An 18,812-nucleotide genomic window follows, 5' to 3' on the forward strand; every position below is an offset into this window, starting at 1 on the left:
GATCCTAGCCGGAGGCTGAAGCGGGAGGGTGGCCAGGAGTTTGAGGCCAACCTGGCCTATATAGTCAAGTCTTGTTTCATAAAAACAAAAGCAAACAAAAGCTAAAAGGGGGGAAAAACCACTTGCAGGAATTATAAGTAGGTTTTGACCGTTGTGATCATTTTTACTGATTTTTGTTGTTATTGATGTTTAACCTTCAAATATCCACTAGAGGGCGTGAAAGGAACTAGTTTGATTTGGCTTAGGAAAGACTTGGGGTGGGATGAGCAGTGAAAAGTGGGAAAGGGAAGGCGTGAGGTCGACATCACAGTTCTCAGACAGGGAAACCATCATTACTTTCAAACATCAGATTGCAACATGTTGCTTCTTTCACTTCTAGCCTTTGTTTAACACTCGCAGCTCATTTCTCTTCACATCTATGTATAAAACACATGAAGCTAAAACAGCGATTTATACTCTGATGGATCGGGGTCTGTATTGGCTGCTTTTCTGTTGCTGTGGTAAAACACCATGAACAAGGCAAGTCCTGAAAGAGTTTATTTGGACGTATGAGTCCAGAAAGATAAGAGTCCGTTGTGTCAGGAGAGCATGACCCCAAGCAAAGGGCGTGGTCAGAAGCTGAGGGCTTACATCTCAAGCCACACAGGGGGAAAAGAGGAAGCACACTGGAAATGGCTCAAGTCTTGAAACCCTTCGAGGGCCACCTGCTGTGCTATACAACTCCAAATAGGCCGCACCTCCTAAGCCTTCCCAACAATACTGCCAAGCAGAGACTGCCTTAGCTAGGGTTCCATCGCTGGGAAGAGACACCACGACCACCACAACTCTTATAAAGGAAATAATTTAACTGGCGCTGACTCACAGGTCAGAGGGTTAGTTTATTGTCATTGTGGTGGGAAGCAGGGCAGTATACAGGCAGACATGGTGCTGGAGAGGAACTGCGGGTTCTGTATCCAGAGCTGCAGGCAGCAGGAAGAGAGGGAGACGCTGGGCCTGCCTTGGGCATCTGAGACTCAAAGCCTGCCCCAGTGACACATCTCTTCCATCAGGCGCACACCTCCTAATACTGCCACTCTTGATGAGCCCGTGGCAACCATTTTCTTTCAAACCACCACAGGGACCAAGTAGACAAATGTGTGAGGCTATGGGCACATGTCACCACAAGGATAAACCTGAAAAAAAAAAATCCACTGGGTATAAGTACATGCCATTGCATCTACAACAAAGGAAGCCTGCTTTGGACCACCGCGCCTTCCTCAGCAGAGCATCACTATCCGCTGGTATTCCAATTGCAGGCTTAGAGGGTAGGGGAGGAAGACGTCACCATCAGTCTGGAGGCTAAGCATGATGGAGGACAGGTCCAGCAGTTACAAAATGAGAATGGGCAAGGTGTGTGTGTGTGTGTGTGTGTGTGTGTCCTAGTCATACATTTATATAGATGTGCATGTACATGTGTTTAGGTGCATGTCTCTTTCCCTCTTTCTTGGTGCAATCATGATAGCAGAATCTTTGATCTCTGACCAGGAGGATCTCATGACATTGTGACAAGACGCCTGTTTAATGTCAAGAAGGAATAATGTCAGGTCCATCACGGTTCTTGAAACCACACACACACACACACACATATATAAAAATAATATTTTTATACATTTATATTTATATATTAATATAGTTACGTAAATATACATATATTTTTTATATAGTTATAGTTATATAGTTATATATATATATATAAACCTTCATTACAGATTCTGGGTTCTCCCCAACTCAGTCCAAATGGAATGACAACTGATGAGGCTAAATGACTTGACTCAGAGTCAGACTATGTCTGGAACCTTGAGTCACCCTTCCGTTCTTCTGCTCTTTGCTTTAGATGGTGACACTTGGCTGAACATAGAGAAAAGTCAAAGAGAGCACAATTGTCTCAGGACGGTAAGACATTCTGTCATGCTAAGAGAATGCTTTCTATTGGAACATTAGGACTTTAGCAAAGTTGTCCCCAGGCTAATTCACATATTTACCTTTCTCCTGAAAAGAATGATGGGCTTTTCTTCCTTGGTGATGTTTTCATAGAAAATGCAAGTTCACTGATTACATTGAAGACAATGATAGGAAGTAATACAAAAACTACGTCTCATCACCAGCTGGGCGTGGTGGCACACGCCTTTAATCCGAGCACTAGGAAGGCAGAGGCAGGCAGATTGATGTGAATTCGAGGCCAGCCTGGTCTACAAAGTGAGTCCAGGACAGCTAAGGCTACACAGAGAAACCCTGTCTCAAAAAACAAAACAAAAAACAAACAACAACAACAAAAAAACTCTATAACACCAACAACAACCCTTGGGAAAGCTGTCTATTACTCAGAAATCCTTCCTCATGCTGGTGTCTGAGGTGATGGAATCACAGAATGATGGTGTGAGAGAGGCTAGCTTATGTTTCAGGCAGACAGAGACAAGATTGTAAAATGAGGAGGCATGTATGAGAAGACAATCGTTCTCAGAATCTACTTCCTTATAATGTAGTTGTTAAGTAGGTTTGGCCAGTGGAAGAAGTTAAAAGTGTGGGAGTGAAAACAGCTGGTTAGCATTAAGCAATCACTGAAAGTTAGCCGACCAAGACAGCAAGGTTGAAACAGCTTCTCAGAAACAGAGAACTCTTGATTTAAAGTCCCGTCAGGGAACTTGGCTTTGTTTTGGGTATTGCTCCTATTAGTCTCAGTCGATAAACTACACTCATATGCTTTTTTGGTAAAGTGCCTGTGTGCCGGTAAACATCGCCTGGAAGGCAAACAGCATCCTTCCTCAGGACAGATTAGTTCATTGTAACTGGTTCAAGAAGCAGCTAGGCAGTCAAGTCTGGGAGGACCAGGAGGCTATGAAAGGTCACTCTGTTCTTACATGGCTTCCAATCCGGTAATGGGAACAGACATATAAACGAATCGTGGCAGAGTGAGAGCTGAGGAGACATTTACGAGCTGCAGAAGTAAGCCTCACAGAGCATCGCTTCCATCTCGGGGTAGACAGAGAACCTTCCCTTGTTTTCTTCATGCACTGACACACTGATAGTCTCTTGTTTGATTTATTCTTTCCATATGATCAAGCATGACCTGGTTCCATCTTTTAAATACAGATGGTCTTTTTTCTTCTTCTTCATTTTAACCCATGGAGGAAACAATTTAAATGCCAAGGGAAGTTGTTTGTCTCTTTGAGGTATTTTTCCATATAGGTATCACAAAAAATCATCTATGCAGATGATGTCATAACTTCTGATCAATGGACTTCTTTTCAATGAAGACAGTTTTCTTCTTGATTTTGCTGCTATACCGGCTTACTTTCCGACATAAGGCTTGGAGTGGGGCCTAACAACTGAGCACTAGCGACTTGATGACAATGAAGGTCCTGAAACATCCTTAAATCTAACAGCTTGTTCTTTGTGAGCCTGTGATCCCCAGGTCCAAGGCAGATCTGGGTTTCCCAGAAGCATAGAAGTTGCTGGTTTTTCTTGTCATTACAAGTTCATCTTCTATGTCTTTGTGACAATGATGAGTGGATTCATAAATGACCAGTCCCTTGTTTTAGGAGGGGAATCCTGTGAGCAAAATGCCCATGCACTTACCCGTCATTTCTTCAAATTACTCCAACTTTTTCTTAGGGCTCTCAAATATAGCAAAAACCTTATTTATTTTTCTTCTATTCCTTTCCTAAAAAGTGACTGTCCTGGTTAGGTTTTTTCCCCCAACTTGATGCAGGCGAGAGTTATCTGGGAAGAAGAACCTCAATTTTCAAAAACAGCTCTATCAGATTTGCCTTTGGGCAGACCTGTAGGATATTATCTTGACAGACGATTGATGTGGTAAGGTCAAGCCCACTGTGGGCAGTGCCATCCTAGGAAGTGGTCCTGGGTGACAAAAGAAAGCAGGCTGAGCAAGCCATTTTCACAGGCCAGTAAGCAGCACTCCTCCAAAGCCTCAGTTTCTACCTCCAGGTGACTGCTTTGAGTTCCTGCCCTGCCCTCCCTTAACAGACTGTGATGCAGATCAGCCGAACAACCCCTTTCTCCACAAACTGCTCTTGTCATATTGCTTCATCACAGCAATAGAAGGAAAACTAAGGCAGTGACTTTGCCCACATAAGAGATTAAAGGCCGCCTGCCTTGTTTTCTGAGAGAACAACTGGGAGTTTGGGGCTGAGAACTTGAGTGGGAAAGATGGTCCAAGAAGGACTCAGAAAGCCCCTTAGTTTAGATGAGTGCAGCTCAAGGGGAAAGACAGGGGGCCAGAAAACAAGCGCCAGAGAGGGAGGCAGGAGTGACACCCAGACAGGACTGGAAGAAGGGAGTGTGCGGATGAAGGCAGGGAAAGCGAGAATGGGAGGCAGCTGCGGGGCGTGAGAGCCACTTAAGAAAGGGAAGTAAGAATCTTTCCAAACAGAGTGAAGAGGTGGGAGGGGGAGATAGCAAAAAAAATAAATAATTGGGTTTCTGATTTGGATGCTTAAATGACAACAAATGAAACAGCAGTAAAAACAAACAAACAAACCAACCAAACAAACAAGGAAGAAGGAATACGGAAGACAAAAAGGCGCAGGCTTAAGAGATAAGCAGAAGCTACTCATGAGCATGAATGAGAAGACGCAGCCCTGAAACTGAGACCCCAGCCAAGGACTAAGTGTGAGCACAGGCGTGGAGAACATCAGCAGGAGAAGACAGCCGTTGTCACCACTGAGGCTGTGGTCAGTTAGGATGACTTCCCAGACTCAGTGGATAGAAAGAGAGCCTTAAAATGCCGTGTTTATACAGAACACTGAGCCTTCTCCTGACACGCGCTTGCTGAGGGACATGATTCACAAAATAAAGACTGTGGATGGGAGCTGTGGGGAAGGGAAGCGTACAATAGAGCACACACTCTGTGTGCTGGCTAATTTTATGTCAACTTGATACGGGCTCGCTTGGTCATGTGACAGGTGGTAGCCTCAATTAAAGTATGCCTCCATAAAATCAAAATCAGACTGTACGCAAGCCTGTAGGACATTTTCTTAGTTAGTGGGGGAGGGCCTAGCCTATTGCAAGTGGTGCTATTTCTGGGCTGGTGGTCCTGGGTGGTATAAGAAAGCAGGCTGAGCAAGCCAAGAGGAGCAAGCCAGCAAGCAGCATCCCTCCACCCCTCTGCATCAGCTCCCGCCTCAAGGTTCCTGGCCTCTTTGAGTTCCTACCTTGACTATCCCCAGTGATGAACTATGACCTAGAGGTATAAGTGAAATAAACCCTTTTCTCCACAAGTAGCTTTTGACCACAGTGTTTCATCACAATAGTGATAACTCTAACTAAAACGCCATGCTCTTTCACCCCAGTGAGAAATCTTTGTCCTTTACTGCCACTGTGTGTCATCACAATAGCTGTACCTTATCTCAACTAGCTGTATAATTGAAAGTCCAACCCAGGAAGAGAGTCAAGAGAGGACAGACTTCAGCGTTTCTATTATCTCCTGGAGCCTGTGGATGAGACGCCTGCATGAGGCATTTTATTGTAGCATTACGATCAGACTACACCTGCTTATAGCGCCCTGTCATACTTGACATGACTTATTCGTCCTTGAGTCAACAACATCGACCATCACACCCAGTGCTCAGAGATGCTTACTGAATTGAACTGAGCTCAGCACCTTGAAAATTTTGTGAAGGTTGAACTGAGAACTGATGAGGCCTGGGGAAATGGCTCAGTGAGCAAAGCACGTGCTGTGCTGTGTAAGCAGAAGGACACGTGTTCAGATGCCCGGATCCCAGCACTCCTGTGGTGACACGCGCAGTGGAGATGGAAGGCTCCCCATAGGCTAGCAGGTCAGCTAGCTTTGTGGACACAGTGGTAAACAACAAGAGACCCTGTTTCAAATAAGGGGAAGTCAGGGATTGACATTTGGCATTGTCCCTTGAGTCTCACGAGAGCACCCAGACACATCTACACATACACAAGACAAACAATAGACTGAACGATACTGAACACAGCAGTGGATGGGGAAACCAGAGGGAAAAGGGTGGGGGAAGGGCTTAGGGAGTATCACGCAGGAGTTGACAGAAGGGCTTCTGCTGAGAGTTTAACATAATGGGAAATAGACGTGCGCTGGATTTACCAGTGACCTTGTCACGGACGTGCAAGGAAAGGTCATGTTGTCATTTACTAAAGATGGAGAGTGAGCAGAGGGGTGTTTGATATTTAAGGAGTCATTGCATGTACCAACGTTTGCAATTGTCTGCGGTCAAGTATCACACACTTCCATTGATATACCACAGCAAAGGAATCCTTGGTCACCGAAAAGAAACTAATAAGGTGACAAATGAAGCAGGCAAACACCAGGGCACTTGGCTAACTATTTGTGCTTCTGCTAAGAGGATTTAGGCTGACAGCAATGTTAGAAAGAAAATCGGAGGCTTCCCATGTATTCCCTTCTCACGCACACGCCTCCCTTCCCCATGATTAACAGTCCTTTCTAGGAGTGGTGTGTTTGCTACAACTGCAGAGCATGGGTTGATACACTGGTGTCCATTCACATTAAGATTCATGTGTGTGTGTGTGTGTGTGTGTGTGTGTGTGTTGCTGTTGTCGCTGTTGTCGCTGTTATCGCACTTAATGAACTTAGCGTTACAACTTCACAGAACTAAACAAATACACATGAACAGAAGTATGGACGAGAATGACTAGGACACGGCTAATTCCAATCCTTATGGGGTTTACAATGTGGTGGAGAATTATTTTTAAAAAATCAGCATTCTGAGTATGTCATCTTAGTTGTCAGATGCGCTACAGGGAGAAAGTCTCCAGTGCCTTGAGAATGTGTTGCTGCTGATTTAAAAGCATGGCCTAGTACATGTTTATTATTAGGCTATAGTTGTTGCTGCAGTTGTATTATCTGACCTGTTAACACAATAAATTAGACACAGACACCTGTTATATTTTAGAATAGCCTTGGTTCACTTGGGGGCAGGGCAGATATGAGTCCCCTAAACTACCTTCCGTTATCTCCCAGCCTCCATCCCATGCCGTCAGCTTCTAATAATTTCTATTGGGCAACCTTCCATCCATAATCCCCAAATACCTGCTAATGTTGTTCACCTGGGCCATTTCTTTCTTTGGAGAACTTCAGCGCTCCTCCTCTTGGCCCATGTGGCTCTTTCCTATGCCACGGTGATGCTCTCGCTTCTCCTCCTCTGGCACCTGTCTGCTTCTCCTTCCCCAAATGCTTCTCGTCCAAAGCCTGAGGACTTTGGCCACACCAACCCCATTCTGCCCTGCCCAGGCTTAGGCCTTTTAATCAGCCAATCAGGAATTATTTTCTTAGGCAAGGTTTAAATGCAATACTTGGGGTATGTGACAGTTTGCTTGTAAATAGTAAGCATCTTGGGGGGGGCAAGCAATTAACAAATATAAATCACCAGACCATACTTCAACAATAATGTAAAACAGAAACATCTTCTCATTTGGGTCACTAAAGGCTTTCCTCAGAGAGCATTGCTTATACTCAAGCTAGGTGAGCATCCGGGATCTGGTCGTGGGAGGAAGAAGTAAATGAGACTCAGACGATACATGTCTTCTCTCATGTGGTACCTTGAGTGGGAGAAAAGATGGCTTAAAGGAACTTAACAAAAATTCACACGACTGGGGCAAAGACTGAAAGAGAGAGAGCTTGAGGGTGCAGAGGAAGAGATGGATCAAGGTTCGGGCACCCAAGCAGCGTATTGGAGGCAAACAGAGAGAATGACCAGGATGCAGTGAATGCCATCCGCAGAGATGACAGTCCAGGAGCTAAGGCAACCGGGAGTTGTGTGGGCTGTCTGCAGGTGCAGCGGTGACTACAGGAGTCAGAGGAGAGAGGAGACAGGTGCTAAAGTACGAAGCAGCTGAGAAGTTTCAATAGTGGCACCAGGGAGTGATTGGAGACTTGTTAGCACACATGACTTTCACCCAGGAAGTTGTTCACACTATAGTGTGATTATGATTAAGAACAACAGAAAAATGGCAGTAGAGTTCAGGTGGCCAGCTGTGATAGACAAGGAAGTAGGGTGTGGCCAACTGTGATAGACAGGAAGTAGGGTGTGGCCAGCTGTGCTAGACAAGGAACTAGGGTTAGAACCTTAACGCCTTTGATGTGACACCGTCTCCCTTCCTATTGCATTCTTCTCGTTGGCTGATAAGATGGAATTGTCCTTGTGATACTGTCTCTGGAATCTGCTCGCCTTTGACAGCTAAGCTTTGTGGAGAGCTGACGGCTGCAAAGCAATGGAATAACCCTGGGGGTCTACGAAGGAAGCTGCGGGCTGCACACCTGAGGTTACCCCTATCGTTACACTTCAGCTCCCTCTCCCACAGTGGGTTGTAGAAGCTACTGGAATGAAGGGAGATTGTTTTCAGAAAGGAGGGGAAGAGTTGGAGTGGGGAAAGGAAGGGGTAAAATGATATAGACACAGTAATCATAAATAACATTTTCAATAAATAAATAAATAAATAAATAAATAAATGGGTTCTGAAGTGCTCAGTACGTATTGTTAAGTCTTGGTGACGTGTTAGGTAGGCCTGACTCACTTAGTGTGACTGAAACTTTAAATCCCTTGAAATACCACTTCCCATGACACCCTTCCCATCAGCCACAGCCAACCACAGTGGCGTTTTCTGACTTTATGAGCTAGACTGTATAGATTCCTCAGGAGAGTAGGCTCCGGAAGGATTTCTCCTGGACTATCTCACTTAGCGTGATGCCTTAAGGTTCATCTACAACCTAAATGACAAGGTTTCTTTCTTTTTAAAAGTTGAATAATAACTATTTTGGGATCTTTTCTCTTTGTAAATACATCTATTCTTTGAAATTACAGTATAATTACACCATTCCCCCTTTCCCTTCCCTCCCTCCAACCTTTTCCATGCATCCTTCACTTCTGTCTCTCAAGTTCATTCATGGCTTTTATTTGTTGAAGTGTGTGTGTGTGTGTGTGTGTGTGTGTGTGTGTGTGTGTGTATTTCTAAAGAGATAAATATAATGTATTTTCTCTGTCTAATGTTACTTGTATGTGTATTATTTCAGGGCTGAGCACTTGGAATCAATACTCAATTTGAGAGCTCTTCCCCAGGAAAGATTATTCCTCTCACTCCCAGAATTCTTCAGTTTTTTCTCTAGGGCTAGGGCCCATGCGATTTCTCCCTTCTGTGTCAACGTGTCTGCTGTTGCTCTTGCTCAGCTCTTGTTTAGGCAGCCATGCTGATGAGCTTTCATGTGTGTAACTTCTCTGACATTTCTAGGGGACACAAATCTCCCAGCAAACTTGCTGTTCCTCTGGCTCTTGCAATCTTTCTCCCCCATCTTCTGCTATGTTCCCTGGGCCTTAGGGACAGGAATTGTGTTGTAGATGTCTCGGTTGAGATTAGGCATCATAGCAATTTTTATTTTGTTATTTTATGTATATGGGTGACTTTCGTGCATGTATGTCTGTGCTCCATATGTGTGCCTACTCAGTGCCTCACAGGCCAGAAAAGGGCACTGGATCCCCTGACACTTGAGTTGGAGATGGTTGTGAGATGTGGGTGCTAGGTCCTCTAGAAGAGCAGCCAATGCCCTTAACCCCTGACCCATCTCTCCAAGTTGTCGGATATTTTCTTTATCCATTCATGCCCTTTGACACTTAGCTTCTTCTTATATTTTGACTACCGTGAGTGATGGGATAAACACGGGAATACATGCTTCTTTGATATTCTGTGTTAAATTCCTTTGGCTCTAAGTCCAAAAATGAAATTTCTGGATGATATGGTAGTTCTAGCTCTAACTTTTCAAAGAGCTTCCCAGAAAACTTCTGTAGTTACTGCATTTTTCTCACACTAAGTAACAGGCTGCATGCTTCCAACTCCTCCACACCATTGACCACCTCTTTATTTCCTCTCTCAATAATGGTCATCCTAACAGGTGATAGGTAAGTAACATCTTACAGGAGTTTTGACTTGCTTCTCTCTCATCATTGGGGATGTTGAATTTGTTTTCTATGTCTGTTAGCCACTTGTATATTTTCTTTGAAGAAATCAGTTTGAGTCCTTTGCACATTTTATTTTTAATTTTTTAATTTTAATTTTTTTATTTTTTTTAAACAGTAATCTCTTTATTGCTGGTTTCTAATTAGATACTCCATTGTGAACACTTCTCAAAATAAACTCTCAGGGGCTTTAAAACAAAGTATGAAGAAGTATACAGAGGAAACCCAAACAAACAATCTCCTGCCAGAACTACATTACTACATAGTTCTTGGTGGGAAGGTGGGCCAAGGCTTCAGTGTTTCACTAGCTATAGAGCACTTCAGTGACAAATGCTGTTTGTCACAAAGAAACTGCTCTCTGGACACCCACACGACTGTGCCACACATTGAGCTATTTTGTTACCAACAGCAGGGAGGCTGTTCTGGCAGAGGACATTTTAAATTCAGTTGCAGGGGGAATCATCTGACATTCTTTTCTGGCCTCTTTGGGCACCAGGCACATATGTGGCACACACAGAAATACATAGCCAAAGCATCCATTAAAAAGAAATTAAAGTTAAAAAAAAAAAAGACACAACCCAGAGAGAGAGACACACATACACACACACACACACACACACACACACACACAGAGAGAGAGAGAGAGAGAGAGAGAGAGAGAGAGAGAGAGAGAGAGAGAGAGAGACAGACAGACAGACAGACAGACAGACAGACAGACAGACACACACACACTAGAGCTCAGCAGAATCAACACAGAAAGGCCCTAAACACTGGTCCTTAAAGTGAGAAGACTTATACTAGGATGGATGGATTTCTCGGCAATCACACTTAGAAAACAACACTTCCCTGAGGAGGAGGAAGTGCCTGGGAAGGGCTGTACTATTCCATTCTGCTTGGGCTGGGCGCCAGCCACATTTCTCACCTGAGCATCCTGTAAGCACAGAGTGCTAGTAACGCTCAGTTGTTTCTTCCTCACAGTCTGCCCAGCAACTGTTGACTCTCTGTTCTTACCAAGAAACTTTCCAACACATTTGGCAATGGCAGTCTACTTATGACAAATCTCGTGTTGCTGATCTCAACCTGCCACCTTCTGACATGGCTTCAGAAGTAACAATTCTATATATAGAGAGAGGTTGTGGAAAAGGCCTACTATAAGCCCATGTCTAAGCTTTTAAGGAACTATACAAATGTATTCTAAAGTGTTACAACACCAGAAGTGTGCCATCCTAGCCAGCTTTACCAAGGGTAAGGAGTATACTACACACGTAAAGAGGAAGAACACCTTTACACACAGTAGTGGTGTCCTTTGTTGATGGCCAATTCAAGAGACAATGAGCTTGAACCTCTTCCCTCAGGCTACACAAGAATCCAACTCAAAACCATGAGGAAGAAGTTTTAATGAATACAACCATGAGTAATACAAAGAAAATACTGCCTCAGAGAACACAGACAAAACAGCTGTCATTAAAATCTCCAAGGAGGTACACACAGGTACGGAAAGACCAAGAGGCATTCCAGGAAGAAAACCTGCCCAGCCAATGATCATTTCTAGGTTCCCCTCTCTCCTTACTGTCTGAGTAATGCTAAGGGAACAGAACCAGTGAGGGATTTGGTAATTTTTAGAAAACACAGTATTTTATAAAGGAATTTGAGTCCTATACTCATGGTCTTAGATCTGCATTTTTATTGATATGACATGTAAATTACTACTCCCCCCCAAAGAAAAAGTATAACCAAGTCTTACAGCTCAATATTAATCTGTGATATAGCTTCATTATCTGTAATTACTAATTAGTATTTAATATAAAAATAATGATATTCAAAGGTCAAAACAGCAAGCAGTGACTACAATTCCTTTGAGAGTTCAGGGAGACCATCATATACTGGTACAAAAATCTAGTCAGACCTTTCACCGTGTTTAACCAATTTCACCCTAGCTATTAGATCTATTAGGTCTATCCAGGCCCTTCAAACGCTCGTATCTCAGGACAGAGCCACTGTCTGAAATCCTGGAGCCACTCATTCACTATTTCTTAACAAAAACTTACAGGAAGTGTGTAAACTGCAGCCCCTTTGCACATTTTAAAGAACAATTTGTTTTATTTCTTTCTTGGCATTCAGTTATGAGAGTTCCTTACATGTTTTGTAAATTAACCCTTCATCTGACACATGGTTTGCAAATGTCTTTGTCATTCTGTAAGTTGCCGTTTAATGAGTCCTTGTCCCCTTTGCTGTGAAGAAGACTTTAGTCATCCCATGTGTCCGGTTTTCTTCTCTTACCATGCTTTTGGTGTCATGTAGAAAAATAAAACCAATGTTAATATTTTTTTCCCTATGTTTCTTCTAGAAAATTTGCAATTTTAGTCTTATATGTAAGTCTTCCATCCATTTTGAGTCAGTTTTATGCATGGTGTAAGACACAGATGCAATTTTACTTTAATTTGTGTGTGTGTGTGTGTGTGTGTGTATGTGTGTGTGTGTTGTGTACAATATTACCAGAAGAAGTGGAGTGTTTTGCTCTGCCATTCCCTACTTTATTCCCTTGAGACAAGGTCTCTTACAGACTCAGAACTTGTCCAACAAACTGCTCCCATCTCATTGCTGGATGGCACTGTGGTTGCAGGTGCACCTAGCCATTCCCAGCTTTTTACAGGAGCAACAGGGGAGTTGAACTCACGTCTTCATGCTTGTGCAGAAAACTCTTACCCACTGAGCTATCTCCATAGGCTTCTAATTGATTCATTTTTATATAGATTTCCCACCAACAGTTACGGAAGAGACTGCTCTTTCCATATATGTGTATTCTTTTCAAAGATCAGTTGATACTACACTCACGCATGAGTTTATTCTAGACTCTATGCTGTTTAATTTATGTATGCATCTCTGTGCCAATACCATACTGTTTATATTCCTTCAGTTTTTGTGAGAAATTTTGGAAAGTTTTTAAGAGCAAGAAGTGAGAGACTTCCAACTTTGATGGTGTGGCTAGTCTATATCCTTTGAGAGTGCATAGGTATTTTAAGATAGAAGGAGGATATAGTTCAAAGGCAGCTTACTTATTTATCATAAGGAAGGTCCTGAGTTTGACCTCAAGCAGCACATCACACACACACCCCACCCCCCCAACCCCCACATAGACCCCTAATGCCACTTGAGTCTTAACAGGAATTTGAATAAATCTGTAAATCACTTTAGTGGTATTGATGTCTCAAGACTACGAAATATTACAGTCCGCAAATGAAGAATTTCTATTTATTTGAGCCTCTAAGTACTTTTAGCAATATTTTGCATTTTCTATTGTATAGCCCAAATCTATTATTTTGTCATTTTAAGAATGCTACATGTATGAAGTTCATATAGAACATAACTTTTCACAATTAGCCTTTTAAATACAATATAATTTTTTTGAGAAGAGTTATGTTAGTAACCAGGGTTTATTTATTTATTTTATGGCTGAGTAGTATTTCCTGGAATAAAGGAACTATATTGTAACCCTTACCTGTCTGAGGTATTTGATTTACTTCTGTTTGGGGCCATTACTTATACAAGCTGATGTGTCATTCATGCACACACTTGATATAAACACTAGATGCGATTTTGGTGGAATAAATACCAGAGACTGCAGTTGTGGATTCATCTGGAAAATGTTGTTGGCTTTATAAGAAACAGCTTACCAGAATGTCAGTACGCGTCACAATACTTTGCTAAGCTCTTACAAGTGTTTGTGTTCTGTTAATAAAACTGTAGAGTGTGTAGCTTTTTTGGATTTGCTTTCTGTCAACTGTGCCAATGTGCTGGCTCATTTTTTGTGTTAACTTGACACAAGCTACAGTCATTCTGGAAGAGTGAACCTCAACTGAGAAAATATCACACCAGCTCGGTCTGTGAGAAAGCCTGTAGAGCTTTTGCTCATCGTGGGAGGGCCCAGCTCACCGTGGGTGGTGCCATTCAGGTAGTCATGGGTGGTATAAGAAAGCAGGCTGAGCGAGCCACAAGGACTAAGCCAGTAAGCACCACTCCTCTGCATCAGCTCCTGACTCAAGCTTCTCACCTTGTTTGAGTTCCTGGCCTGACTTCCCTCAATGAGGAGCTGTTACCTGGACGTGTAAGATGACATAAGTGATTTCCTCCTCAAGTTGGCTTTGGTCTTGGTGCTCATCACAGCAATAGAAACTCTAACTTAGACAATTACTCTTCCAAGATTTACCTGTGTCCTTCCTTGAAACAATACTGCATATTTATTGCTGTATAAATACTGTGCTGTGTGAGGCTAAGGCTAACATGGTTATCAGGTCAGCAGAGGAGTTGTTCATGCTCTAGAGTGCACCATGTTATGAATGAAGTGTCAGAAGCAAACCCTCCTTTGGGCAATATCCGCCAGAAAGGTCTTGCTGAGCATCAAGGAATTTGGATGTTCCCTTTCAGATGAACGAAGGAGTGCCCTGCCAAAGGACCAAAATAGAGCTTAGCCCAGTTGAAATGTATTCTTTCATAGTCTTGGAGGCTAGCAACCTGGAATTGGGGTGCCATCGGTGTCAGCTTTGCTGGAGGCTGGGAGGAGACTCTGACCTACACTTTTCCCATGGTCTCTGTGATTGCCAGTTCTTGACCCCGTGATTTGTAGACATGAGCATTCAACCTCTGCCTATGTGTTCAGTTGGCATTCTCCTGTATGGCTTTATTTCTCTGTCTCTGTCTCTGTCTGTCTGTCTGTGTGTGTGTGTGTGTGTGTGTGTGTGTGTGTGTGCGCGCGCACATGCATGAGAGAGAGGGGGGAGGGGTGGGGGTGAGGGTGGAGAGACACAGAGTTGCTAGGTAAGACCCTGAAATAGGAGAGTGGAAACAGGTAAGAACATTTTGCACAGGGCACCAAGCTTAAACCAATGTTCTCCTTATCTCCAAAGTGAACCTTGAATGGAACCCATGCAAGGCATGATCTTTATTAGAACTCAAAACCTTTCAGAGCCAGGATGGAAACCAAGGTCTCAGGGCCCCAATCTAACCATTTCCCTACTTGCAAGCTGCATCCAAAGTCTAGAGCCGCCCTGCTGCATCGCCACTTGGATGTGTGAAATATCTGGTGGCACCAACTGTTTACCATAGACTTTGCCCATGCCCCCTACCCCTCCACTTGGAGGACAAATACACTTCTCTGCCTCCATTTGTTGACAATTCTGAAAGCAATTGTTCTGGGTTTGCTTTGATTGAATATGTCAGGAGCTTGCATTGAGGCTGATCCGCATGGTTTCCTTGCTGGAAACCATTGCTCATCTCGAATTTTCCATGGAGGCTGCTTCTGTGTCTTCTTGAAGCTTGGTTTCCAGCCATTGCTAATGTGCGACTTGTCCTCTATTCCTCCAAGTCTCTTCCAGGTATGGAGTACCCCAGTTTCTCACCTCGAAGAATCATTTTCTCTAACCAGGCTGCACCATTCTCTAGGTTTTTTTTGTTTTTGTTTTTGTTTTTTGGCCAGTGCTGCTTAAAATCTATTGTTTAAGTACTTTCTTTGAAAAATGTCGAATAATGTCAAAGGAAGCTGCTGAAATAGTTGGACACTTTTGTTTTGTTTTCTACACGTACTTGGTTTGGGGTGCCTGTGGAATGATTGGAGTAATTATTGAGTCTGACCATTTAAAATCACCTCATTGCTGGGCGTGGTGGCGCACGCCTTTAGTCCCAGCTCTTGGGAGGCAGAGGCAGGCAAATCATCGTCAGTTCGAGGCCAGCCTGGTCTACAAAGTGAGTCTATAACAGCCAAGGGCTACACAGAGAAACCCTGTCTCAAAAGATAAAAAAAAAAAAAAACAATAATAAATAAAAATTAAAACAAAATCCTCTCATTTAGTTATTTTTTTTTCTACTGCATATTCCAGGCAAAGAATTGATAAATTAGCATCATGAAGGATTTGGTATTGATAAAATGGGGTTGGTGAAGGAAGACACAAAGAGACTCCTGAATCTCTGCTTTCTGCCTTCAGAAATCCCTACAGGAGAACCAGGTTACATATTGTGTGGAGACTCAGTGGGAAGAGTAGGTAATGATGGATGTTTTAGGTAGGACTTTGAGCTACATTCAGCAGTGTAGGAGAAAGCGCCAGGTCAGCAGTTGAATATACATTTGCAACCTTTAGGAGAAAGGTTAGGACAACAAATACAAATTTGACTGTTGGGAGCTGGAAAGACAGCCCAGTGGTTAAGAGCACTGACTGCTCTTCAAGGGTACCAGAGTTCAATTCCCAGCAGCCACATGGAAGCTCACAACTGTTTGTAACTCCAAGATCTGACACAGGCATACATGCAGACAAAACACCAATGCACGTAAAGTAAAAATAAATAAATTATTTTTAAAAATTGACGGTTAACATATAAATGGCTTCTAAGGCCATGAGGACGAATAGAATGATAAGAGTTGATCTACATTAAATCCAAAAGTCAAAGGCAATTTGGGTGAATCAGAAACAATGCTTTTGGTCATACATAACTAGGAAAACCCAGACTTACTCGAACAACAAAAGACAATGTAACAGGGATTAGGGAGGTAGCTCAGCTGGCAAAGCATTTGCCTTACAGACATGAACACTCGGGTTCAATCCTTAGAACTTTTTTTTTTTTAAGCCAGGCATGGTAGTGCATACTTAAAATCTCAGTTCTAGAGAAGGAGGCACAAGTAGATCTCTGGGGCTTGAGAACCAGACAGCACAGTCTACTGGGTTGGTTCCATGCCACTAAGAGACCCTGTCTCAAGCAAAGATACCTGAGGAATGACCAGTTATGTGATGGATAGCCCATTGGGAATTTAGGCTTCAGGGTTGATTAGATTCAGCAGTTGAACAATGCCATCAGCTTCCCCTTTTCTTTCTGCTTCTGGGCACTGCTTTTATGTGGTGTTGGCTTCCTTTTAGGCTGACTGTGGGATGGATGGAGCAGTGGGGAGGCTGTCTTTCCTATCCATGATGCATAGGGGAAAAAAAAAAGAATGTGTTTATTATTTTCTTGAAAAATGTTTTCAAGTTTCCTTAAAAGTTCCAAGAGAAGCCTTTATTTCTTTCTTTCCTTCTTTCTTTCTTTCTTCCTTTCTTTCTTTTTCTTTCTTTTTTTTCTGGGTAAAACTGGGCCACATATTCATGTCTGACCCCAAATTTGGCATCCTCGGAATGAGGTTATGCTGACTGATCCACATTGAGAGAGGAGGGTAGCTCCTCTTTGTTTATTGGTTGGGGCACTGAACCCTGAGGCTCCAGATCTAGACAACACTAGTTCAGTTTATCAAAATAAGCTGACTTGAATCTGGGAGGAACAATCGCAATACCTACTGAAACCAAGAAGAAAAATGGACTGAGAGAGGCTGAGGGTCAAGAAGAAGCGAGGACAGTGTGACATCACCCTCGTGTTCGGAATGGGAGCCGTGGCTGATTGGTCAGTTCCTGCTGAGTGGTGAAGCAGCAGAAGAAAACGGAACACTAGGCAGGTTTGGTGGTTCCAAGGGTGCACAGTGGGGCAGCAAGGGGTGGGGGGGGGGGAAGGAGGGAAATGGAGAAGAGGCGGAGCGTAAATATCTTTTTGAGACATGATAGTTGCAAATCTGTAATCTCCAGTGGAGAAAGCATTTGCTTGCATGTTTATGTGCTGGCTTTGAACGTAGACACGGCCATATTTAAATTCTTATCAAACTAGCCTACTACAGAGAGGTTGGCTGTACGCAGCAGAACAGCATACTTGTGCATGTATCCCAGTATATGCTGTGCTGCTGGACAACATCACTCGACAGACTGCCTCCCGGAGCCCACAACGACAGTAGGCTTCTTGGTTGTCACGGAGATTGTTAGGCAACGTTGCCTTCAGTGCAGTGAAAGTGCTGGTTTTCCTGTTTGTACATCTTTCCTCAATAAGAGTCAGTTTCTCCACAGTGCAGTAAAGTGGCTGGAGTTCACCAGATTTTGTTATATGTTTTATAAAATAACTGGAACTTTGGAGCTTCCCAATGCAAAGAACTAATTTATTAGTATTGCCGTTGTTCTTAATTATTATTACTGTGTGTGTGTGTGTGTGTGTGTGTGTGTGTGTGTGTGTGTGTGTTGTAGGTGTGCATGTGCATGTCATTGTCTCTGGAGGCTAGAAGAGGAAGAAGGATCAGTGTCTTATAGCTGGAGCCATGGGTATATTTGAGCCACCTGATGTGGGCGGTGGGATCCAACTCTGATCTTCATGATGAAGCTCTTTTTAAAAAAAATGTATATTTTATTTATTATAATTTACTCACATTACATCCCAATTGTTATGCCCCCCCTCTTATCTTCCCATTCCTACCCTCTCTCCCTCCTCTGCTCTATTCCCCCTCCCATAGAACTCTGATGGGGGGTTGCTCCCTAGCCCACTGTCTGACCACACCCTACCAGGTCTCATCAGGATTGCCTATATCCCCTTCCTCTGTGTGTCCGCAAGGCTGTCTTGGCAAGGGACAGTGACCAAATGGTGGACCCCAGTGTGTGTGTCAGAGGTTCAGCAACAGTCTTCCCCCTACCTCCCCACTCCTGACCCCACCCCCACATCATACTCCCCAACCCCCGACCCTACCTCCACGTCGTGGAGAATCAACTGTCCATCAGTTTCATCTGAACATGGAGTCTTGGGTCTCTGCATGCATTGTCCCTGGTTGGAGCATCAGTTTGTGCAATGTCCCTGTGCCCAGAGTCCCAGTATCTGTCCCGATCTCCCACTGGGTGGAGTCTCTGAGAGGATATCTATTTTGGGCTAATATCCACTAATAAGTGAATATATACCATGTGTGTCTTTCTGGATCTGGGTTAC

At 43.4% G+C, this 18,812-nt stretch overlaps 1 long non-coding RNA gene across 1 annotated transcript; it reads right to left on the bottom strand.

Moving 5' to 3' along the window:
* Positions 1–1,114: 1,114 nt before the first annotated feature.
* LOC311603781 lies at positions 1,115–17,392 on the bottom strand. The gene is made up of 3 exons (XR_014781260.1): positions 17,318–17,392; positions 16,759–16,948; positions 1,115–1,172 (listed from the first exon to the last, which is right to left on the bottom strand). It is a non-coding gene; the product is annotated as an uncharacterized lncRNA (long non-coding RNA).
* Positions 17,393–18,812: the final 1,420 nt, after the last annotated feature.

This window comes from Acomys minous (genome assembly GCF_964271855.1).
Source record: "Acomys minous genome assembly, chromosome: 8".
In the NCBI taxonomy this organism is placed as follows: Eukaryota; Metazoa; Chordata; class Mammalia; order Rodentia; family Muridae; genus Acomys; species Acomys minous.